This window comes from Sciurus vulgaris (genome assembly GCF_902686455.1).
Source record: "Sciurus vulgaris genome assembly, chromosome: 2".
Lineage (NCBI taxonomy): Eukaryota > Metazoa > Chordata > Mammalia > Rodentia > Sciuridae > Sciurus > Sciurus vulgaris.
The window spans coordinates 9,606,297-9,631,088 of record NC_136462.1 but is presented as its reverse complement, the minus strand read 5'-3'; positions in this window follow the sequence as shown (position 1 = coordinate 9,631,088).

Below are 24,792 nucleotides of genomic sequence, written 5' to 3'. Positions count from 1 at the left end.
CGGGGGCAGGCATGGCATGGAGCTCGGCTTTGGCCTGGGGCATCTGGCAGACTCCCCTTTGCCCTCTATGCTGAAGGTCAAGTGAAAGGACAGCCTGGGTCAGTCGAGGCCAACATGAAGGACGGAGAGCGGCGGAAGCACATACTGGAGGAGAGCTGGCCTGATCTGAGGGCGGCGTCTGCATGCCGAAGCCTCAGCTCAGCACTCAGGACTTGCCAGCCCTGGGTACCAGGTTGCAAGGAGTCATTGCAGCTGACTGAGGCCATTGGGTGGGCTCTAGTTCCTCAGGACTGGTGTCCTTGTGGGAAGAGGAGGCAGGACACAGCCTCCCAAGGAGCCAACCCTGCCTGCACCTGCACTTCAGACCCCCAGCTCCAGAACCTTAAGAAGATAAACTGCTGTTGTTCAAGTCACCCAGGCCGTGATCTTTGTCACGACAGCCCTGGCACAGTCACACCCTGGGGGAACCCCTCATAGCTGGGAGCACAGCTCCTGTTTATGGAAAACCGACGCCGTCCAAGGCGTCTGTGGGGAAACGTTCCCCCAGCTTCTGCCTCTGTGGACACCGCCAGTGAGGGAAGGCCTCGCTTTCAGAGCCGTTGGGTGGCTGAAGAAAGGGAGTAGACGTGAGGACTTTCTTAGTCAGCACGATGACACAGGACCAGCTCCGAGTCACGGCACCGCCCACGCCCTCGTCCAGGCTGCCCTCTTCCCGAGGCCCTGGCCAGAAGTCTCTTCCTTCCAGCTGCACTGCCCGTTGGAGGGAGCTGGCTCAGCGGCATGTGGTGGGTTGGGCCCCTCTCTGAGCCCTTGTGACCACTTTTGGGCCTTTTAAGGACTTTCTTCTGCACCTCCTGCTGCCGCAGAACAAACAAACCCACTGTGGTCGCCGGTGGTCCCCTTAATTAAGCAGCACAAATGTCAAAAAAGGTTTGAAAGTCAGACTCCGTGTGGGCAATCCAGCTCTCAGCCTGCGGGATGAATCCTCTTTATTTTCCTCCTTTTTGCCATTATGACATTATTGCGGTTACTGGGAACTGGGAAGAAGTTAAAGCAGAAAATGATGACAGTGGCTAACTCATGTTTGCAAAAGCTCTCATGGTCCACAAGGGGTCTTTGAATCCAGTCACTCGCTGACTCTGGCCTTCAGGCCCAGGTTTAAACTCTGGTTGTGCCACTTCCTCACTGTGCAGCTTTAAGAAGTTATTTAATATCTCTGTGCTTTGGTTCCCACATCTATACAGGGAATCACAGCAATACCTGTCCCAAAGGTCGTTGGGCAAATCAACAGGCAGAAAGCACCGATAGCTCTTACCAAAGGGTCAAAGCTGCCGTGCGCTGGGCTTACCGTGGCCACGGCGATCCTACCTCCCATAGCCTCCTGTTCCCACCCGCTGTGCTTGGACCAGTGCAGTAGGCCAGCTGCTCCCTGTGATCATAGGGCTCTGTGGACTCTGCACTTGGCTCTTTCTGCCGCACGCTCGCTCGTCTCTGCCCAGGAGGCTCGTCGGCACCCGCCTGCTAAGGTCCATGCACTATCACCTGGTCCGAGAAGCCTCCCAGTCCCTGCATAAATGCAGCTTTGCCACTTGTCTTATGCAGTCCTGGAACCTTGCACAGCAAGTCCTCTCCTTATTTTATATCTGGGAAATCAAGGCTCACGGATGGGAGGGTTCAAGTTCACAAAGCTTTCAAGGCCGCCGTGGCTCGCAACCACCTCCTCCCACGTGCCTGGCACCGTCAAGCCAGGCCCTCTGGGATGTGCTGACCGAGGGCCCAGTCTTCAACTCCCGGCACCGTGTCTGGCCCAGGGAGATCCTCTCGCAGCCGGTGAATGCGCCACAGCAAGGACAGAGTCCACACATGGTCACGGGGGCGCAGGACCTGCAGGGTCTCCCAGCCCCCCAGCTCTCAGAAACCCCAGCGACATGATTTATGGAGATTTCTTACCACCGAAATCACGTTAGGGAAATACAGCAGCCAGTGGTACTGCCTGGCTGGTAACGCGATCTGCCATCTCCCTGGTGTCTCAATGAGACGTGGACTTGAACATGGCCTGTGGTTCTCAGGATCCCTTGAACCCAGAGAACCGTGGGAGGATCTCAGAGTGGACCCACGCGGGAAGGTCCCTGGTCAACATGGAAGGGCGTTAGGGTCGCGCAGCCCTGTGCGGAGTTCCCTGCTGGCTGTCCCCTAACCTTCACCAAGGTCGTCGGCTTCAGCATCTCCAGCTGCACAGTGGGGTGACGTAAAATGGGCCCCGCTGGGGACCGTGCCTGCTGCGTGACCGCGGCACGGAGGCCTCGGCAGGACTCAGCTTCCTCTCCTTCCTCTGCAATCTAGAGGCAGACTCAGGTCCCTCCCTCGAACGTCAAGGCCGTCTCTCGTCCGTGTTGACGCAGCTCCATCAGTAGCAGCTGCAGCCACAGCATTTGTTGACCATCCAGAGGTTTGGTCCCCATGACCGAGGCTCTTGGAGGTCACGAGGGGGGCAGTCCTCCCACCTGCACTTAACCGTGAAGAGTGGGGACCCTAGTGAGCAAAGAAGGAAAAGAGGGGGCGTAGGGGCAGGACCACATTTGTGTGGGTCCAGGAGAAGAACACAGGCCAGGCTTGGGGCCGTGGCAGGCGGCAGCTGCCCGGGCTGGGCAGGAGCAGGGCTGGGAGGGCCTGGGCGGGGGTGGGGCAGGGGGAGGGGCTTCTGGTGGCCCAGGGGACTGGCAGTCCCTCCTCCGCTGTCTGAGCTCTGTTCTCCTCCCTCCCTCCCTCTCCCTCCCTCTCCCCTCCTTCCCTTCCCCATCCCCTCTCCTCCTCAGAAGGTCGGAGTTGAGGTTGAGTTTAGTTGGAGGAGCAGAGGACAGGTCTCGGTGGGGTTCTGAGTGGCGTGGGAAAAGGAAGACCCTGCCTACGGAGCCCCTCCCCGTCCCCCACCCCACCGCCCAGGCCCTCCCAGCCCTGCTCCTGCTCCAAGTTCTCCTGGACCCTCGCAAATGCCATCCGTGCCCCTGCCCCTGTGCCTTCAGGGACACCTCCGACCTGCTCTGCTGTCCAAACGCTGGGTTATCTTCAGAGAATAATAATTCTCCTCCCTTCCTTCCTCTCATCCAACACTCACCCACCGTAGGAGAAAGGGGGCGTGCGAGGGGGGTAACCATGCGGGGACCGTAGCATTCGTCACTCAGACTCCCCCTAAGATGCTCAGAGATGCAGCATCCTCCACCACAAACGTGGGCTGACGGAGGCTCCCTGGCCAGGTTCTTGGAGGAAGGGCACCTGACCTCCTGGAGCTGCCGGTCCTGCTGGTCTGGGTCGGAGTCTCCTTCCCACCTAACTCAGCAGAGGGGTTATTTGCATATTTTTCCAGAAGGAGAACAGGGCAGGGCTGCACTGGACCTCCTCATGGAAGTCGAAAGTGGGGTCCCCGAGGGAAGGTTGTCCCTCCTCCAGGAGCTGGGCATTCCTGGGCGCTTCACGTGCTAGAGGCCAGATGTGGCCCTGAAGCCTAGTGTCTGCCGGCTGCCGGCCAGGGCTGGGCAGGCGGCGGATTCTGCAGCGGGGATGGACTCCCACAAGGACCAAGCTCAGGTCAGGGACTGGGCTGCATGTGCAAGGTCTCAGGGCAGCCCGACTGGGGGATCCTTCACCTCCTTTCCCAGTAAGGAAACAGTGGGGCTCAGAAAGGCCAACAGCCTTCCCAAGGGCACACAGCCAGTAGGCAGGCACCTGGGTTGGCAGGACATTCAGAACTAGAGCAGTCTTGGCCTTCCAGCCACCCCACCCCACCTCTGCCTTGACTTCTCGGGGAAGCTCTACCTCCCACCCAGAACTGTGGATGCAGGAACGGAGACCTCCTGCAGGAAAATGGCCAGGCCTTGACAGTTGCCCTGCAGTCTGGCCAGGACAGGGTGGGGGCACAGAGCTGCATTCCAGTGTGTCCCCTGTGGTGGTCTCAGGACCAGAGCAGACTGGGGGAAGCTTCGACATGAGGGAAATAAGGAGATGGGAGTGAGCTTGCAAAAGGCCACCTGTCTTCATTTTGAAGAGCTGTCCTTCATTCTGCCGCATTTGTTCCTGTCTGAGAATGTCCTTCTGTATGACATGGGGGTGATCACGGAGGATACCTGGCTTCTGTTTTTAAGTTTTGACCAAATAAAATTTTGGTTACTCAGTAATGTGTCTGTCTGTCTGTCTGTCTATCATCTATGTCTATCATCTGCCCATCTTCCATCTATCATCTAGCAATCATCTATCATCTATCTTTGATTTATCATCTACCCTATCTATCTATCTATCTATCTATCTATCTATCTATCTATCATCTATCTATCTATCTATCTATCTATCTATCTATCTATCTATCTATCTATCTATCATCTCTCTATCTATCCTTGAAGATCCACTTCTCTGGCTACCCAGGGCTCTGGTAGCACTGCTTCACCTGTCCCAGGGAGGGTCATGAACCAGATGCTCCTAACTCCTTCCAGGAGCTACTGATCAGCTCTACTCAGGCTATGCAGGAGCACTGCATCCTGGCTCTGGCCCTCTCGCTGGGTGACTGTGTGTGGATGGCTGTCCCTGTCGGAGGCTCCATTGTTCCCCTGTGAACTAGCCTTAACAAGGGCAGAAGAACTGACTCCTGGAAAGCTTGGAACTTTAAATGCAAACTTGTGATCGCTCAAGACAGCAGGTGGACGGTGGCCTTTCTCAGAGCAGAGAGGGAGCTGACCTGGAGACCACGCCTCCACTTAGCAGGTGTGTCTAGGAGGCCTCTCCTGTCCCATCTGCATGGAGTGATTTCTTACACGTGATTTCATCTGAGCTGTACAACAGGCCCAAGGGGTGGTATTTTCTGCTCCATTCCAGAAGAGGACCTGGAGACAGAGTTGTGGGCAGATGCAAAGAATGCCAAGGTCACTTGGAGTCAGCAGCAGCATGGTCCTGGACTCCAGGTCGGGCTCTCTGACAGTGGCCCTTTTCTTCTCAGGACACCTCATTTTCTGTGTGCGTAGCTTCCCACCCCTTCTCTCTCTCTCTCTCGAACGCCAACCGGCTTGGAAAGGGCTGGTCAACTCCTTTGGCCTCTGACCTAAGTGTCCTTGGCTCTGAAGAAGATCTGGAGATCAGGAGGGAGGTAGGGTACTTCCTGCCAAGCTCCAGCCTGCCCGTGGCCTCTGGTGGGCCTGGCTCCTGCCTCTGTGAAGGGGACAGAGGTCCTAGGGCCTCCCCACCCAGCTGTCAGGAGGGTCACACTCTGCAGAGCAGTGTGACGAGGGGCTTGGGGAAAAGGGGACACACTGACTTTCACATGTGCTGAAGGCCCACACCGGGGAGAAGTTCATTCCTTCCGTTCTGCCTTGGGAGCTCTTGGTTGGGTTTTTCTCAAGTAGAAACATTTGATAAAAAGCCCAAGAAATCAGAAAAAAAAAGAACTTAACTTTTTTGAAAAAAAAAAAGAAGAAGAAGAAGAAATAGAATTTAGCATCTGAAGTCGGACACTGATTGATATTCTGGGCTCAACCTCTTTGAACCAGGGGACATGTGACACAGCCACCCGACGGAGACTTGGATTTAAATGCATGCGCCTTGTTTAGCTCTGTCTTCGGGTATACAGGGTCTTTTTTTTTTTTTTTTTTTTTAAAGGATATAAATTCCAACCATGCTCTGTGTGAAGGGTCTCAGTGAATACTGACATTGTGAGTGTCAGCCCCAGATCACTTTAATCAGAGAGTGGATATGCATGATAAAACGGATAAGGGACTTTAATCAAAAAATCCGCTGGCCTGGAAACGTGACGCACTCCGCCAAACACACTTCATCCCACTTTTCTTGTGCCTCTGCCAAGATTCCATTTCATGAATATGCATCGGACATGATATTACATTAAAATGTGACATTGGTGCACGGCGTGGAGGAGTCAGCCTCACCCCATGCGCATGCATGTATCCGGACACGTGTGCACACGCATGTGGGTGCCCACACGCGTATGGGTGCAGGTACTTCTGCAGAAATTTTGTCTGTGGGACATTAAATGTCACAGTGCGATTTCCTTCCTGGAGCTTCCTTGGGAGCTGCGTCTTGGATGTGCAACCTCTCCCTCCCCTGGTAAGGAACTGTAGGCAGCCGTAGGCAGGGGTTTTATTCAAACTCTCCCCGGGAATGCGCCACACGGCGTTCAGCAAGGGCACGTCTGCCCACGTAAATGCTCGTCTTTGAGAGAAAGAAAAGGCAGCCGATTTGGTGTTTTTTCCCTATTTCAGGGATGAATTCCGGGCGCAGTGACGAGGCAGCTGTGCGCTTCTCCCTGTCTCCGCGGCCTCGCGTCCTTCCCAGGCACAGGTGCAGGAGGCCCTAGTGGAAATGCGCGTGGCCCCTCCTCAGATGCAGCGTGGGGCTGGCTTTGGAGGCCATGGGGCCCTGCCAACCTGCCCTCTCCTGCTGCCTCCTCTCCTCTCTGCCTGCTGGGTTTCCCCTCCATCTCCAGGGAGCCTATGAATTTTGAGAATTTACCAGAAATCCTACCAGGCCACGCAAAGCAGATGGCATGGGAAGAGAAGGTACGCCACGCAGAGAAAAGACGGGCATACCATCAGGCTTTGCTGATAACTTGCAGGGGAGTCTCCTGTGGAAAGACTCCAGAGGGCTTGTGGCAAGCAAGACTCATCTAAAGGAACCGGAACCGAGGGACCCATGGGGCCTGCGTGCGCAGAAATGGGCTGGTGTTGTTGGCTCCCAGTGGGTTGGGCTTGGGCTGTTGGTGGCAAATGCTTAATGCTGGGACTTGCCATGGATTTTGGCTATTAGGAAAAATGCCTTACAACTGTGGGGTTTTCCTGGCCACTTGTCCAGTTTGCCTGCTTAAAATCGCTTTCACAAAGGATGGGCCTGGGGTCCACAGAGGGGTGAACGGTATCTGCCCCAACTCATGCCCACTCAGACAGAACCTCAGAATGTGACCTGACTTCAACGGGGTTGTTGCAGGTTTAGTTAAAGACCCGGTGATGAGCTCATCCTAGATTTAGGGTGGGCCCTGATCTAATGACCACGTCCTCACAGGAAGAGGGCACAGGGAGAGGACAGCCAGGAGAAGACTGGAACGGGCTGGAACATCTGGGCCATCAGGAGCTGGAAGAGAAAAGATTTCCTTCTAGAACCTTCTGAGGGAGAGTGGCCATCCTAATGCCTTCACTTGGGACTTTTATCCACCAGAAGTGTAAGAGAAGACACTGGTATGTCCCTAAGTCACCCGAGTTGAGGCAGGTGTCATGGCAGCCCCAGGAGTGAGGGTGGGATACACAGGGCAGGTGAGCGGGGCCTTCAGGAAAGTCCTGGCTGTGGTCTTCGCTCGCTGTTCTCTGGCTCTGTGGTGAGTGTGGCTCATTTTATCCTCAGGGTGGTCATAGTACCCAGGCATCTCTGTTCTGCTCCACACCGTAGCCATGCTGCAGAGCTGACTGGTGTGCTCACAGGAGGGAGGAGACACAAGCCTTGGACCACCAGGGCCTCTCAGTGCAGTGAGGCAAAACGGAAAGAGGCCTGCAGCCCAGGCTGGGGCTCTGGGCCCCGCAAGCCCTGGGCACAGCGGGGCACACCCACAGCGGCGGCTCCTCCTCCCTCCCTGCATCCCATAACTGCAGGGTGGAGCCCGGAGGCCAGAGCCTGGGCACGTGAGCTTGGAGCCACCCCATGACAAGGGCCTGAGTGAGCCTTGGAGAGGAAGGACTTCAAAGGAGGTGCGCCTGGCACAGCCACAGGCTGACCATGGCTTGCTGTCCAGCTGGTGTTGGCTCGGCTCAGAGGCTCTGGGACTGATGGCTCGGTAGACTCCATTCTCTAGGCAGTCCTAGGTCAGCGACTTTTAAATATAGTATTGCACTTAATGACAATTTGAGGGAACTGAGCTTCTTATCATCCTCAGTCAAAAAGCTGTTGGGTCCCTAGAGTCATGGAAATGGAAGGGGTCTTTAGGACACCCCGGGGTCACACCAGCAGCCCGGGGCAGGGAGGCCCTCGGAGGGTCCTTCATCCCTCTGAGCTTCACGGTCATGATTTGATAAACGTGTGTAAGATTCATAAGCAGCACGCGGTGTTGCTGGGGAGGCTACGGTCAGTGCGCGGAGCAGACTGCAGACCAGGAGGCTTGCTTCCTGTGACGTCAGCACGCCTTGGGAGGCGCCTTCCCTCTCCTCCGCTCACGACTTCCCGTCTCCCTCCTTCCTCTCTCCTCCTCCCTTCAGCTCCTCTCCTCCTGCCCTTTCCCTCCCTCCCCGTTTCCTGCTTTTGCTCCTTTTCTCAGCCTGGTCCCCAACAGCCTGCTGTTACGGGGTTAGAACAGGGCGCGCCCCTCTGGACAAAGTCACAGGCTGGCAGCATCGGGCCGGAGACAGGCGTCTTCCGAGATCCGGATCCTGGAAAACTTCTTTGACAATAATAGGCACATATTGATTTCAAAGCATTTTCTCCCTTGCTAACATTTCCAACTTTTCTCTTAAAAACTAAAATTCAGCCATCTTGGACCCTCTGTGGGCACCCGATGGCTTCTGGTGACATTGGGATGACTGACAGACCAGTGGAGTAGGCACCAGGACCAGGGAGCAAAAGCCACAAACTGCAAGTTCCCTTTTGGGACCTGCTGGAGTGAGGAGAAGGGTTCTTTCTGTTGGGAACCAAATTCTGAAAGAACTTTCTCTTATTCGGTACCCAGATTACTGTCTCTGACTATGAAACCAGATGAGAAAAGTACTGAGATGCAGGCTGAACCTCCTACATCCCAAACATTTCAGACCAGAAGCTCTTGGGATTTGGGATTTTGTTCCGATTTGGGAAAACTTATACATACACGAGGAGCTATCTTGAAGATGGTGCCCCAGTCTAAACATTAAATTCATTCGTTTCAGATACGCTGTGTACACATAGCCCAAAGACAATTTCATACACAATTTTTAATTATTTTATGCATGAAGCACAGTTTATATTTACTGGACTGTCATGGTTTCACGTCAGAGCTTAAAAGTTTCAGGTTTCAGAACATTTCAGATTTCAGAAGTTTGGATTAGAGATACTCAACCTGAATTTCAAAAGCAATACTGCTCCCAAGGGCTGCGATGCGGAGAGAGAGGGTCTCGACCACCATGGAGGAGAACCAAGTCAGAGAAACAGCTGGGCGCTGGTGACAGAGCCCTGGCAAGTGAGAAGACACCCACCTGTCCTGGGCTTCATGGCACGGGGCTTGCCGAGCCTCCTCCCACGCTGGGCCTCGCTGTTCCTATCAGCAAGGTGGGCCCGACCTTCATCATGGGGAATTTGTGAGGACCAAAAGGGACTATTTGTAAGAAAAACGCGCTTTAGACAATGGCAGAGGGATGGCAGGAGGTACTGCTGCTGTTTACTAAAGGGTCTGGACAGATCCATCCACTCATAAAGATAGTGATCTTCAGGGAAGCTCCTACGGTCTAAATAAATAATTTTCTTGGAAAAGTGCCACAAGTTGTAATTTAGCTCAGGAACAAAACTCAAGGAGGGGGTGGTGACAGCTGCAAACAGTGACAGCCCTGGCACACGGTGTCCACCTGTGGCCCGGGCTGTGACATGACCCTTGTCTTCAGAGAGCGCCCGCCGGGTCTGGCCTCACCGACTCTAGGCATCAATGGTCCTGAGTGCCTGGGGCGAAGGATGGTGCCCAAGGAAAGTAGGGGCCTTCCCATCTGCGGCCGGCAGTGTCTTCTCATCCGAGTTTCCAGGCTCTGTGGCCCGGCAGCAGGGCCGGGAGGGGAGGCGGAATCCCACGTGCGTTTCCGACTCGCTTGCTGGAAATGCATCTTAGGTCACCTTGCCGCCTTGCACTGGGCTGCCCATGTCACCTCTCACTGGTCCAGAGTTCAGGGGACCTGGGGAGGTGCTGGCAGGAACGGGCAGCCGGGAGCAGGCCAGGCACCCAGGCCACGGCTGCCTCCTTATCTGGTGCGGACGTGGTGGCCTTGGCCAGCTCCCCCTGCCACTGCGCGTCGCTATCGGGAAGCCTGGTTATCTGTGAGAAGCAGATATTTCTCAGATACAGGCGGCTCGCAGCGTGTGGGTGGGGGGCCTGGGGCCGCTGCACTTGAAGAAATGGAACCGTGTCTCAAAGTGGCGCTCTGGGTGGGGACAACGCAGCTAAAAATAACTCGCTAGTCTGGCTCCCTCCCCTCCCAGGCAGTGGGCGCACACTTTGTCGTGGGCATTTTAGTGCTTCTGAGCCTCCGGGCAGAGGCACGGTCATCGGCTCTTCCAATTTTCCGCTGGGGCCGCTGATGGGGTTCTGAATTTTGCTTTACTGGGATGCGAACACTCAGCACTAGACCCCCCTCTTCATGAATTCTCAGGGTGCGATCCAGTTCCCTTCTCCAGGTTCAATGGCATACAGCAGACTCTAGAACTTTCCTGCCCTGTGCAAAGGAAACGCCATGCCCGTGGGTCAGCAGCTCCCGCCTCCCCATCCCCATCCCCCGGCCGCTCTTAGGAGTTGGATCGTTTTAAACGCCTGGTGTAAGTGGAAGCACGCTGTGTTGTCCCTCTGTGACAGGCTCATTTCCTGTGGCTCCTGCCTTCAGCCCATGTTGTTGTAAAGGGCAGGCCTTCTTTCTTTTTAAAGGCTGAGTAGCATTCCGTTCTCTTTGTCCGTTCGCCTGTGGGTGCGCGTTTCCCTGGCTCCCCAGCCGGTCTCCAGGAAGCTCTACACTGTTTTCCCTGAATGGATCCTTTTCTTCCCTTCTCTTTCCTTCTCCTTCTTCAAGAGCAAGACAAGGGTATATGCCCCTCTGCAGTGCAAGGCAGGAGCAGTGGGTCAGGAGCACAGCTGGGTACCTCCAGCCCAAGGCCAGAGGCTGTCCGGGGCTAGGGCCAGGGTCAGGGAGCCCTGCTCCTCGGTCCCTCATTGAACACAATGTTAAAGACTCATGCTCTTTGAATAAATAAATGACCCAATTTTAATAGACTCATTGGCAGGAATGACCAGTTTGCTAGGGGGAGGAGAGCCGGAAGTGCAGGTCCCGAATGGGGGAGGTTCAGGGGATGTCCACGGCGGCAGGTACTGTTACGTCCCAGCACAGGACTCTCGATGGAGCAGGGACCTGGGTGAGGTCCAGCCTGGCTTCCCCTCCCCCTCCGGCGGGGGATGGCTGTGCCTGCAGAGGACAGCCTGGCGTCTGCCTCCCTGGCTGCGAGTCTGCAGAGCTGGAACAGGGTGGAGAGGAAGGGCAGCTTAGGCCTGCTCGCCGCTGGGCACGTGGAGGCAGCAGAGGCCTCCTAGAGTCTCACCTCTCGGCAAGGCAGCTCTGCCCACGGGGGCAGGTCCCGGCAGTCCTGGGGTCTTCCTTTGACGCCTGGAGGAGGCTGGAGAGAGGATGCAGAAGGAGGGAGCATGGGAGAGAGAAGTTTTCTCTCTAACCGTGTTGATACAGTTGCCAGATTTAGCAAATAAAAAATTTAGGATGCTGAGTTAAATATAAATTTCAGACGTACTTATTGAGGACAGAGTAACACCAAAAAATTGTTTACTCAAGGTTCGAAACTAAGCAGCCATCCTGAGTTTCACCTGGCAGCCCCAGAAGTCTCCCTGTTTTGTTTCCTGCTCACATCAAACACCACCAAGGCCATCTAGCAGCCCCAAGGACAGCAAGGCAGGGGACACTGACTGTGGGCAGGGACTGAGGGTGAAGAGGTCGCGGGTCGCATAGATGCCGGGGGCTTTTCTGCTCAAGACCTGCTACTTCTTGGACAGTTGCAGAGCATTGTGGCCATGCTGCTGCTGATGTCATGGAATATGGCCTGGGGTCACCAAAGGGGACTCTCTCCAAAACATACCAACGGTGTTGGGACTTGCCTGTGTGCCTTTGTGAGTGTGAGTCCCACAGCAGTTCACATAAAACCAAAATTGTTATGTCAGCTATTTCTAGGTGCAGAATTAATGAGGGGAACTGAAACCAGTCCCAATTAGAGCCAGCAAGATGGTCCTTTCTGCTTCAATCTTGAATTCTTCAGTCTTTTCCTCCTCAATCCTAAAGTCACTTGAACAATTGCGTCCATGTAGAAAGAGTCCTTGTGCAGAAAAAGCAGCTCCTCACGGACCACATGAGGGATGGAGCTCACCTTCCTGAGCCTCAGTATGCTCTTCTGTAGAATGGGTTGAACACAGAGGATCATGGAGAGGGCTAAAGAGAGAACGGATGTGAAACACAGCCCATCCTTCAGGGCTTCAATAAAGTTTGTGTCCGGGTCATGAATGCACCAGCCAAAGTGTGTGTACCACTTGGGGTTGTTAGGAACATTTAATACAGATATTCCCCTCTCCTGTGAAGGCTATTTCATGGTGAGTAAAACTTGTATTAATAATAAAAAAATGAATGCGACTGTATCAGAGTAAAATGAATGTGGCTTAGCAATGCGGGGATCCGAGTGGATTTGGGGAATCAGTTTGATTTGTGGGGTTTTTATGCCTAGGTAGTCACAATAAATAGGAGTTATATTAATTGGCTCCCTGATCAGTTATGAGAACCAGGTTTTGTAGGAATTATACCAAATACAATACAGTAATTGTTTTGGCGAGTAAAAAGCCACCCTGTTACTGTCCCACAGTTGCTGGAGACCTGAGGGTCCTTAGTGTAGATTTGGGTGGGGAAGGTGCTCCAGGGTCTTGGCTCTGAAAATTACCCCCTTCCCAAGTCACATCGTGTGTTGCATGGCCTCAACAGCAGCAAGTGCAGTAAGTTCTGGCGCCAACTTGACCTACTGGCTGTCAGAGCCTGGAGGGAGTTTAGATGTCATGTCTCTGTGGAGAAGATGCGCCTTGGAGTTTGAAAACCACTTGCCCAAAGTCACTCAAAAACTAATGTGGCTGGGTGTAGTGGTGCACGCCTGTAATCCCAGTGACTGAGGAGGCTGAGGCAGGAGGATGCAGAGTTCAAATTCAGCCTCAGCAAAAGTGAGGGGCTAAACAACTCAGTGAGACCCTGTCTCTAAATAAAATATAAAACAGGACTGGAGTTGTGACTCAGTAATTGAGTGCCCCTGAGTTCAATTCCTGGTAGCCCCCCACAAAAAAATGAATGTGACTTTATGAAGTTGTCCAAAAATCATTAAGCTTTAAGAGCAAAATAGCTCACTAATATCTACTGTGTGTCTTGCTGGCCAGGGGAGACCCTGGCCTCCCTCTCTCCACCATTGCAAAGCACATATCTTGCTACATAGTGGTTATTATAGCTGATTCCCCAACTTCAGTTCTACCCCAGATAATTTGTTGAAACCGTGTGCATTAGTTAGGCTAATCAGTGCTAGCTGCAGTAACAAATAACCCTATAATTTGAGTGGCTTAACTTAATGCACCAATGCTGTCTAGAGCCCTGGGTGGGTTTTCATGCAATGAAACCCAGACCTTTACTTCCTGTGGTGTTGTCACCTGCCAGCGTGTACACTGAGAGCTCTGTGTTCAGTTGCTGAGAGTGTGGTGAGGCACACAGAGAGCCTATGGACAGGCCAGAAGTGACTCACATCTCTCCTATTCTATTAGTAGAAGCTGGCCACAGGGTCCAATGTGAATTGTAAGAAAGGTGGTCTTTCCAGGTGTCCAAGAGGGGGAATAGCTTGGAAGATCTCTGTCAGATTTCTCCTGCAGCATCCACAGCCATTTCTTGACCCCTGCTGGGAGTGGGTTGAGGATACACTGGGAGTATATGTGACCAGTGCATGTCACCACGTGCAGGCTGGTGTGGCCAGTAAGTCTGGAGCAATGACAGTTGGGAAGGAGGTGGCCCATCTCTGCCTGAGGAGAAAACCCTGCAGCTTCTGGCCTGTGGTTTCTACCTGCCTGAGGAGGAAGCATGTGCCTGCAGAGGGCCAAGAAGAGGAGTCTTGGAGCAGCAAAGCACACATTCTCACATATGGCTCCCGGAACCTTCCCTGCCTCTGGACCTCTACTGCCAAGGGGCCATCAATCATCTCATTGTGGAAGTCAGTTAGAATTTGAATTGCCGTTGCTTGTAGCCAAGCTCATCTTCAGCAATAACAGCTACTGTGAAACATTTTTGAAGTGGCGTCCAACACTGAGCAAAAGATGTTAACCTCATACCAATAAACTGCACTGTTACAGGTAGCCAGTGCCAGGGAGGTAGGTTGGGCTCAAAATCTCAGAGGCAGCTCCAGATAAAGCAGGGAGCATAGGCTGTGGATCCTGAAGGACCTGGATCCAAGATCGGGGCTGGACTCCTTGCCTGGTGTGAGCCTGTGTCTCTGTTGTTTCCTGGAGTCTCAAAGCCCACCTTTCAGAGTTGCTGAAATTCTGCATGTGAAGTGCTGATCCACAGATGTCATTCAATGGCTTCAAAGTGACTTTAAAAGCTGTTTCTTAGCTTCATTGACTTTCTCAGGGAAGAAGCCTCCTGTTTCTTCAACGTGTCAAGTCTTTGGACCCAATTAACCAGGAGATCACCCTCCCTCACCTGCACAGAAAGCCTGGCAGAGGGAGCTTTCTATCCAATACCCCATCTTATCCTAGCAGCCGATTGGACTCTCCATTATTCATATTCTGCGGTAATGGGCTCATTAAGCATCACCGTGTGACTCTGGATTCTGGAATGAAACCAAAGACCACTTCTCCGGTGGTTATTTTCTTCCCAGAGATGCTAGCACTTTTTGGAGGTAATGCCAAGACAGTCAGTGAAGCTCACATCCATTTTTGGAAGGAGACAGGATATAAATTATTAGTAAGTAAATAAATAAATAACCATTTGATTCTGTCAGTTTAGGAGGAAAACAATCAGTCAACCAGAGTTTGCTGTTGTGTAGACCACTTGATTGACTGAATCACGAACTTTTGTGGGGTTTGGGGAGGAATGGGGGAAGTCATCAGCATCATGTTGCTCTCTGACAAGGAAGTTTGGGGAATGAAACTTAGCAAACAAGGAGAAGAAAGTTGACCCAAGTTGCTGCCTCCCTTCCCTTCCTCAATTAACCAAGGCCCAGCACCTAAGGCACCTGTCTGTTCATGTGCACATAGCAGGTGCCAGTTGAATATCTGCACCTCTCTCTTATAAACAATTTAAATTCTGCATCGTATCCATGCCTTAGTTTGATACCCAGACAAATGCTGGCTTGTCTACCATATTACTTGTAATATTAGAAATGCAAAGCCAGAGGGCTCAAAGAGTTGCTTCATCTCCTCACCTTTCTTTTGAAGGGGGCTCTTTCATTAAAGGGATGATTCTGCATCTTCCTAAGGATTTTTACAGCAATCAACAGCGGCTCGCTTCCTCTTTCTTTTGACATTTAGTATACACAAGTAGGACACCCTCTGTCCTGCATGGTCCCCGGAGCTCCGGCAGGTGCCTGCAGTGTGTCACACCACCACTCAAGACGCAGAGAGAAAATCACTTGAGGTCATTCTCCTGAGCCCTTTGTTACCCACCTGTCCCCATCCTCGCCAGCCTCCTCCCAGCTCTGAGGCATCTACTGTTCCTGTATTTCAGCACTGGCAAGAGTGTAGGATAAATGGAACTGTGTGGAGTTTTGCCTTTTGAGTCTGGCTTATTGCACGAGGCACAGGTGACTGGATTTGAGATTTCTGTGTTTGGCAGAAGTAATTTTTTCCTTTTTATTGATGAACAGTATCTGGTGCCTGGGTGTAGTTCAGTTTATTGATTGCCCAGTTGAGAGACATTTGGAGTGCTTGCCTCTCATGTGCAATCCTGAGAGAGAGAGAGAGAGAGAGAGAGAGAGAGAGAGAGAGAGAGAGAGAGAGAGGTGTGTTCATAGGTTCACATTCTATTTGGATAAATACTTAGGAATCAGATCGCTGGGTTGCATGGCAAATGTGTGTTGATCCTCATAAGAAGCGTCAGACTGTTTTCCAGCGTGACCTTGCATGTCTCTCCAGCAGCATGGGACAGCTCCTGCTGCTTGGTCCTTGCCAGCTCTTTAACTGTCACTTACCGCTTCACCTTATCCCTCCTGGCGCATCCTTAGTGGTATTTCATTGGTTTTGATTTACATTTTTCTGGTGACTAATAATGTTGAATATCTATCTTTTTTTTTTTTTTTATTGGGCCTCTTTATGTTTCCTTTAGAGAAATACCTGTCCAAATCTTTTGCTAGTTTTTTTTAAAACATAGAACTTATTTTTTAGAGTGGTTCTTGGTGGCTTCCAAGTGATGGCAGTCATGAATGGAACTGCTTACATCTGGGTGTGGGTTTTTCAGAGGATATAAGTTTTCAAATCCTTTCCTTGAATACCAAAAAGCACAATTGCCTGTGGGTAGAGTGTCTGTAATTTTGGGAGAAATTGCCAAACTACCTTCCAAAGCGGTTCTACCATTTTGCATTTCCAAGACAAGTGAGTGACATTCCTGTCACCGAACGTGTTTGCTAGTGCTGGCTGTTGCGGATGGTCTAGATTGGGGCCTTTCCCTCCTTGTGTGGCGGTGCTTCATCGGTTCACCCTGACCAGGAGGCCCTTCCCACGTGCTGATTTGCTATCATGTATCTTCTTTGGTCAGCTGTCTGTTTAGGCCCAACCTACTTTTCTTTAAAAGTTAAGTTGTTAATTTTCTTGTTATTTAGAGTTGAGTTTGCTAGGTCTGAGTAGGAGGCAGCCCCCAAAATCTCCTGTGTTAATGCAAGAATTCTCAGAGGCGAAATGATCGGATTATGATAGATGTAACCTAATCAATAGATCAATCCATTTGATGGATTAATCATTCACAAGGGCTACTGTACTGGTGTTAACTGTGGGCAGGTGGGTCGTGGCTGGAGGAGGTGGGCCACCAGGGAGATGCCCTGGGGGACTATTCTTTGTATCTCTCTGGCCCCCATCCCTGCTTCCTGCTGCCGTGAGCTGAGTAGCTTTCCTCCCACGTGATCTTCTGCCATAGCTATTTCAGGTGTCACTGCTGAGATGCTCGGACACTTGAGCTTTCTCTGTCCCTGGTGAATTTACCTCGAATCCACTTGCTGTCCATTCACTACAGTGATAGGTTGAGATTGGTTGCGTTCATTTGGGGCGGAAGAGCACGGAGCTGAAACTAGGAGTAAGGGCTGCGTCTGCTGCTGCTGATAACGATGGCGACGGTGACAATGGGATTAACCCTTGCTAAGACTTCCCTTGTGCCAGGCATACTCTACCCCTTACTCTTATGAATCATGCCCTCAGCAAGACTCACTGGGACAGTGGGATTGTTATAACAACATAACTTGGTGGGATCGTTACAGATGAGGAAACTGAGGCACAGAGATGTGACCAGCCCAAGGTCACAGTGGTAGTAAGTGTCAGGCGCTGTCTGACTCTGGCTCAGCTCCAGAGCCCCCTGACCTATGAGGCATACCCCTCAGCTTGTTTTGGCCCCCAGAACATCCACCTGTTCTGTACCTGTCCTGTGAACAGCTCCTAGGCATCCGTCCCAGCCCTGCGGGACACTGGCCTGCATCAGGAGTGGGCTCTCCTGGGCAAGAGCTGGTCTCTTCTTGCTGTGTCTTTCACACTATCTGTTTGGAAAAAGACTCGTTTACTTAAAAATAATTCAAATAAGCCTGAGACTTTCTTCCCCAGCCTTGACCGTGCACAGGCTGCTCAGGAGAGACAGGTGTAAATGACAGGAAAAGATGTTTCCAGAGGGGGAGGAGGGGTCCTGGCAGGGTCTGGCAGGATGCTCAGAGTGGATATTTCTGTCTTTTCTTTCGTCTTTTGTGGTTTTGTTTTATTTTTTCCACATTTTTAATTGATGTATTGTCGTCGTACATAATGGTGGGATTTGTTGTTACATATTCATACATGTGCACAAAATAACAATGTAGTTTGGCCAACATCACTCTCTTTTGTGGTTTTAAACAACACTGAGATCTGCCATGTTTACTTCCAACAAAGTCAAAAGACCGGTCATCCCCTAGACCCACAGTCTGGTTTCGCATATGAAAGAGCGTGGGTGAGCGCGAAGCCCCTGTGGGGCCTGAACACCGCAGTGCCGGGCTAGGGGAGAACGCCGGAGCAAGGCATCCAGCTCCTTCATCAGCGAGCCGGGCAAAGCCCAGTTCCATCTCTGAGTCAGATCTGCCCCCTGCTCCACACTGTCCAAAGCATAATCATGTTGCATAATAGGTGACAATTTACGGGATCTCATGTTCTTGGACTTTCTAGAACCCTTATGGAAGCAATCACCTGTCTCCTCTGAATCACCCTCCCGTCTTGGAGGCCAGGTGCTTCCATTAGGCTGAGTCCCAGACAGGACACTGTGTGGGCTGCACTGTTTCTTCTCCAGCTGGCTGTGCCTGCTGGGACCTCCAGCCCTGCCCTGGGGCCCCTTTGGGCCTGTTCATCCTCACCTTCCAGTGGCCATCACTTCTCCAGGAAGTCCCCCCTGGCCCCAGCACCCTGCATGCCCCTCAGTGCTGAGGGTGCTCCTCGTCCCTGTCCCCCCAGAGGGGCTGTTCTGCGTCCACCTTTTCCACTCGAGCGTTCCCTTGTGGATCCAGAGATTGCCACTCCCATGCAGAGCAGGTGATTAGGTGAATGACGGAGGAGAGCGAAGCTCCGAGAGTTGGGGTCCTTGGCGCTGCTCGCACAGACTCTCCTGGGTGGCTTTAGATGGAGACTCCAGAGCCTTTGCTTTGCTGTCTCTTTGGGCCACAGGGCTGAGCCCAGACCATGACTCTTCTGGCTTTCGATGTCGCTGAGTGGGGTCTGCCCGCAGCGGCTCTGGTTTCCTTAACCCTTTCTAGGCCTGGGGAGCACATGCCAAATTGAAAGGCGCATAAGGGAATTTTGTGGGTTGAGCGCATAGCGGGAGCCATGACTTACCGGCACTGTCAAGTGGGGCGTGTGTTTAAAAGGTCAGACAAATAGCTCGTGCCCCTTTTCCTCGGTTCTTTTTTTCCTGGTCCACTGCAAAACAATGATGGCGGAAGGGTGCAGAGAATCATGTGTGTTTCCTTTTTCCCCCCTCCTTCCTTCCTTTCTTTTCTTTTTCTTTTTTTTCTTTTTTTTTTTTACCTTTCCCTAAGGAGCTTCTGTGCTTCCCACACTAATTGTAGGTTTTTCTGAAAATGTAGCATGAATCATTTATAAATAAAGAGACTTTAAAATCCCTAAAAGACTCCCCGAGGTATTCAGTATTTCAGCATAAAATAACTGTTAAATGGAGTTATTCTGAATTAGCTTTTACTGGAAAGTGGTGAAAATAAAGTTTTCTTTTCACCATGACTCTTGCGGTAATTCTTTTACACAGCCACCCAGGGTAATTGACAACCTATTTCCATAATTCAGTTCTTAGCAAGGCCATCCCCTGAAATGACTAGAGGAAGGGACTTTTTAGGGACAGCCTTTCTCACCCAGGCCTAGAGGGAGGCCAGCCCAGGGCCTCCTGGGCAGAGAACTGAGATGGCGTTTTTTTAGGGGGAGAGATGCTAGAGATTGGACCCGGGGCCCTGTGCACGCTAGACAAAGGCTCTCCTGCTGATCGATATCCCCAGCTCCTCATTTGGTTTTGAGACTTGCTAAGCTGCCCAGGCTGGCCTTAAATGTGTAATCCTCCTGCCTCAGCCTTGCGGTACCTCTTCAGTGGACATGGTGATGGTGGTGCATGTCACTGGGGGAGGAGCGGCGGCCTTGAGCTCAGATCACCCAGAGCTCTAAGCTTACCACTGTCTCCTATATGCCGTGTCACCCTGGAGGAGTCGTTCAGCCGGTTCGATCCTGTTTCCTCAGGGAGAATAATAATAATACTTTGCAAAGTTGTTAAAAAATGGGATAACATTTGTAAATACCCAGAATAGAAGAGAGATCACAAAGGTAGTGATGATTAATTAATGATGACGTATACATTAGGAGAGCCTGGAATTCATGGACCAAGAGGGCATCTTAGTGCCTTGGATGCTTTGACCAGCCCACCTGGTTGGGCAGAACAGGGGCGGGGCAGCTTCATAGGTGGGGGGAGCACTTTGCCCAAACCTGGGAAGGTGAGAGGCTTCTCAGATGGGCAGGGCTGGGGGTGTGGCCACCCTCCTTCCAGGTCAGTGTCGCCTGAGGTCAGGGACCAGGTCTGCCTTACTCTACTCGGTCCCCACCCCACCCATTGTGCTGCCTGGCAAGTTTCCCATCCATGTTTTGGTAATGAGTGAATGAATTCCGGGTGGCAGGCCCAGAGGAAGCCCTTGCTTGCAGGGTGAAGGACAAGCGCGATGGCTAGTGTGTCTGGGGACAGTCAGGAGCTAAGTCTGGCTGGGGAGACACACAGGGTGTGAGTGATGTTGGAGGGGTGTTGGGTCCAGGTGAAAAGGAGCTTTGACCCTGGCTAAGAGCAGGGCAGAGACACTGGAGGATTTTACTGAGCGAGGCCTGGGGACTCCCGCTCTCAGACAGGTTCAGAGAGCACACCGCAAGGACAACCTCTGAGCTCTGGACGGAGGTGCAGATGAGACAGGCCTCTGGGCTTGTCCTCTCCTGTCCCAGCTCAGTGTACTACCCCAGGTCATGATGCAAGCTGGGTGTAAAATTATGCAGAGGAGGTCCCCCTTCTATTTTGGACTTGATTGACAAATTGTCCTGTCACTCAAAGGCTTCTTCAACTTATCATAAAGAGTAAAAGAAAATTATCTGTTCAGTGCATATGTTCTTTCAGAGCAAAGAAAACCCGCTCATTATCTCTGGACTGCTGAGCTAGGAAGTTACTGGAGCTTCAAGGGATGTGCGAGGTGGACCGGGGAGGCAGCCGAGAGCGTGCTGTGTGCACGTGCCGTTGTTCTTTATTTACACACACATGCGGTTTGCACATCTGTTTTCTACCATCCCTTTCAGAAACACACCAACCCAAACATACCCATGTGCACACCCACACTCACCGGTGCACACACATCTTGCAAGATGTGCAGCTACTGCAGCAGTTCACGCCTTCTGCGAGCTTGTGCACATACACACAGATGTTGCGTCCCAGTGTCGCACAAAGGAAACTGGCTGCCAGCTGTTAGAACTCGGGACCAGGCTGAAAACATTGTGCTTTTTGGAGAGCTTTTTGAAGTATCATCCATTTTCTGGTTCTTCTGGAATACAGTACAGACTTTCCTAAGAGTAAAAGATTAGGAAAAGAAGCACCAACGCAATGGGGCGGAGTTCTCCTGTCCGCCATATTGTAATTGTTCCCTTGCCTGTTGCCCTCATTAGAGTTCTCCAGAGAAGCAGAACCAGCTATGCATATGTATTTGCACACACATCTACACACATAGAGATTACACACACACACACACACACACACACACACAGGATTTATTAAAAGGTTTTGGCTTCTATGACCATTGGAGGCCAAGAAGCCCCATGATCTGCCACTTGCAAGATGGTGACCTGGGAGGCTAGTGGAGGTAGTTCCAAGGCATGAGAGCTGCAGAGTCAATAATGCAGATTCCAGTTCAGTCTGAAGAACTGAAAATCAGGGGCATCGAGGGCCAGGAATATTGCGGCCCCAGCTCTGCCCTTAAGGTAGAGAGCAAATTCGGTCTCCCTTTGCCTTGCTTTGAGTGGGTCCTCTAGGGGTTATTTGATGTCCATCCACTTTGGGGAGGGTCATCTGATTTACCAAGTCCACCCTGGAAAATGGAAATCTCTCTCAGAAGTGCCCTGGCAAACATATCCCAAAATGACATTTAACCAGCTATCTGGGCAGCCCGTAGCCCAGTCAAGTTGACACACCAAAATATCACACCTGTCTGGTCATGAAACCAATACCTGGTCCTGACCATACCCTACATGCCAATTCCTGAGCCAGGCCTGGCACATGCATCATCTCAAACCCTCATAAGGGCTCCATGAAATAAATTTGGTCCCAGTTTACAAATATGAAACTGAGGCTCAGAAAGGTCAGTCTGTGACCTCGCCAAGGTGAGCATGAGGGAGCAATGCCCTGTCCTCCTCTTCTGCCCTGAAGTCTATGCATAAGGCCTTGATTTTTTTTTTTTTTTTCCTGTGTATAACTGAGGTTTGCTTTGAGGCCACTTAGTCTTGTGCTTTTGCAGTTCATCCTCGCACAAGTAACGGGGAGTAGTGTCTTCCCTTCTTTCATTAAAGCGTTTCTTGAGCTGGTGCTGTTCTAAGTCCTGGGGAAACAGCCAGTGACCAGAGCAACTGAGTGAGAGCTGCGGCCCCATCCTGTGGGAGGGGACAGAGCGCAGAAGGCTAATCAGAACAGCTGCAGTATGTGGCCGCGACCTGGGGCAACGGTGCTGGGAATTTCTCTCAGGTGGGTGGCAGAGGAAGCCCCAGGTGTGAAGAGCAAGTGAGAAGAAGGCGTGGGCGGGGACATGCCTGAGCCGTGGTCACAAGCTCACTGGCAGTGGGGTCAGGCTCCAACTGAAGCCCTGCCTCTCGTGGACCCTGATGCCTCTAAGTGTCCCTGGGTGGAGCACTGGACGGGGAGACAGAAGGAGGATCGTCTTCCCTAAGGCCAGCCACGAACCCCCGACCTTGACAGACCTTGACAACAGACCCAGGGGGCGCATGTCTGTGCGCTTGAGGTTTCCCCCAACCTTGGTGCAAAGAGGGGAGAAGCTGTGGTTCCCCCTACAGTCCCGAAGCGGGGATCCCTCCCTCTTGCTGCTTCCCCCAAAGCCCAGCTTTGCACCACGGTTTAAAACGTGTATTTCTGCAGTGGCTGAGTAGGTTGAAGTCTTTGAAACACTGAGTGTTCTGTAAAATCCAAATAATTCCCTGTAAATCAAAGTACTTGGCATGCTGGCTGCAAAGCCTGAAGCTTTTTTTTTTTTTTTTTTCCTAAGGTAATCTCTAGAAAGTAGTTTGTACTCATGTTTCCACAGTGATTAAATATGCAAAGTAATTTCCATGATTTTCACTGCGTTCTGAACCAAATCAGATTCCGTTCTGCTCCTCTTTGTACAAAGCCACTTATTGGATCAGATTCCAAAACAAATCCCCCGAATTTGGCGGATCATCATTTTAAAAGGGGGCTTGTTAAGGTAATCATTAAATTAAACCACCCCTTTAAGAATATTTAGATCTGGTCCGCCAAGCGGAACGGTCTAATGGTTTTTAAATTAGAAGCTGCAGAATGCCGGAATGCTGGTGAATTTCCTTTTGTGGGTCAAGTGGGTATTAACAAATGCTAAGACTGTTCTTTCTTTTGTCATCACCTTGAAATCTGCAAAGAAAAGCAAAGAGTGGGAAGGACCCAAGGAGAGAGCCGGGTGGCAATGGCACCTCTGTCTGCTCCATTCCCTCATTTGGTTGCAGACTGAGGCCCAGCAAGAGGGAAGGTGCCTTCTGTGCTCCCCATCTCTTTGCACTTGATCTTGAAAGGCCCTGAATCTGCAGCCCAGGGAGGGTCCTGGTTCCCGACGGGTTGGATCTGGCAGCCACAGAGACTGAGTGGATTCCTGTGACCCAGAGAGTGAAAAAAATAAAAATCTTCCTCACTGCCTGTCCTCACGGGAAGGTTGGCGGTGAGTCCTAAAGAAATCCAGAGGCAGGAACCCTTTGTCGATTCAGAGTGTATGGGGACCAGACTGTTGTGCAATGCATGTCACTTCCTCTTACTGGATCTTCCTCTTACTGGCAGCTTCTGGGTGACAGCTAAGGCGGCTTAGGTGCGGGCCCAGCAGAACTGAGTTGCGTTCGTAGGTGACTAATGGAGTTGCAGGTGGACCCCAGCAGCATGTCACCTGCCTGTCTGTACACACCTCCAAGAGCCTGAGTTAATTCGTCGGGGGCGGGGGTGGGCAGGGTGGTTGTTCTGGTTTCAGCTTTCTAGGTGATTTTAAAGTGCAGTCAAGGTTGAAAACAACTGCACATTGAGGAAAAGGCTTCTCTTGCAGAGATGTTTAGAGGGATAAAGGTCCTCTGGGGATGGGGCCTTTGTTTAAATTAGAAGGCCAGCATACAAAGAGACCCATGGGTCAAATGGCCGTGGCCCACCCCCTGTTTTTGTTTGTTTCATGAGCTAAGAATAGTTTTTGCTTTTTTGAGTGGTTGAAATGAAATTCAAAAGAGGAATGACATCTCATGTTATGTGCAAGTTACACGGCATTCAACTTTTCCAGTCCACAGATGATTCCCTGGCTTGCTGCGTGCTCAAGTACTCCTGTATGATCCCGATGCTTCTATGCCCCAGGGTCAGGTCTAGTACCTGAACAGGGATTGCATAGCCTGAAATATCGGCTCTCCAGCCCTTACAGAAAACATTGGTTGATCCTTAAGTCATAGGAGAAAAGGATCTTTGGAAATAATCTTCTCTTTAACCCACGAGATGTGAAATGGGAAGTCCTTGAGAATCAAGAAGCCCACAGAAGTGAAGAGTAAAAAAGAAAGAAAGAAAACAGAAAGATGAAGTACAGCATAGTATGTGTGCAGGGGAAGCCTGCTTTCTCACACGGTCCTGGGTCAGCGGTGTGTTGGAAGGGCTTCACCAGTATGCAGCTCTGGCCCATCTATGCCACTTCTGGAAACGTATCCTGTGGGAACTTTCGACTGTGTGCAGCTTTATCCACAGGGATTTTATTGCAAAGTTATGAAAAAATGCACAAAAAATTAAGTGTCCAACGTATTATAAAGAGTGTTTCAACAAATCGTGTTACATCCCAATAACAGCTGCAAAATGAGGTGGTTGAACAATAGATAATGAGCTCAGAAAATGTCTGTGGTCTTTGGAGGGGAATGTAAGCCATGAAACAAAACTTACTATGAACAGAAAAATTTCACTCTATCAAAAAGCATTATATACATATGCAGAAAATTGGAAAGATGCACTTCAAATGATAATCATGTTCAATTGCGAGTGA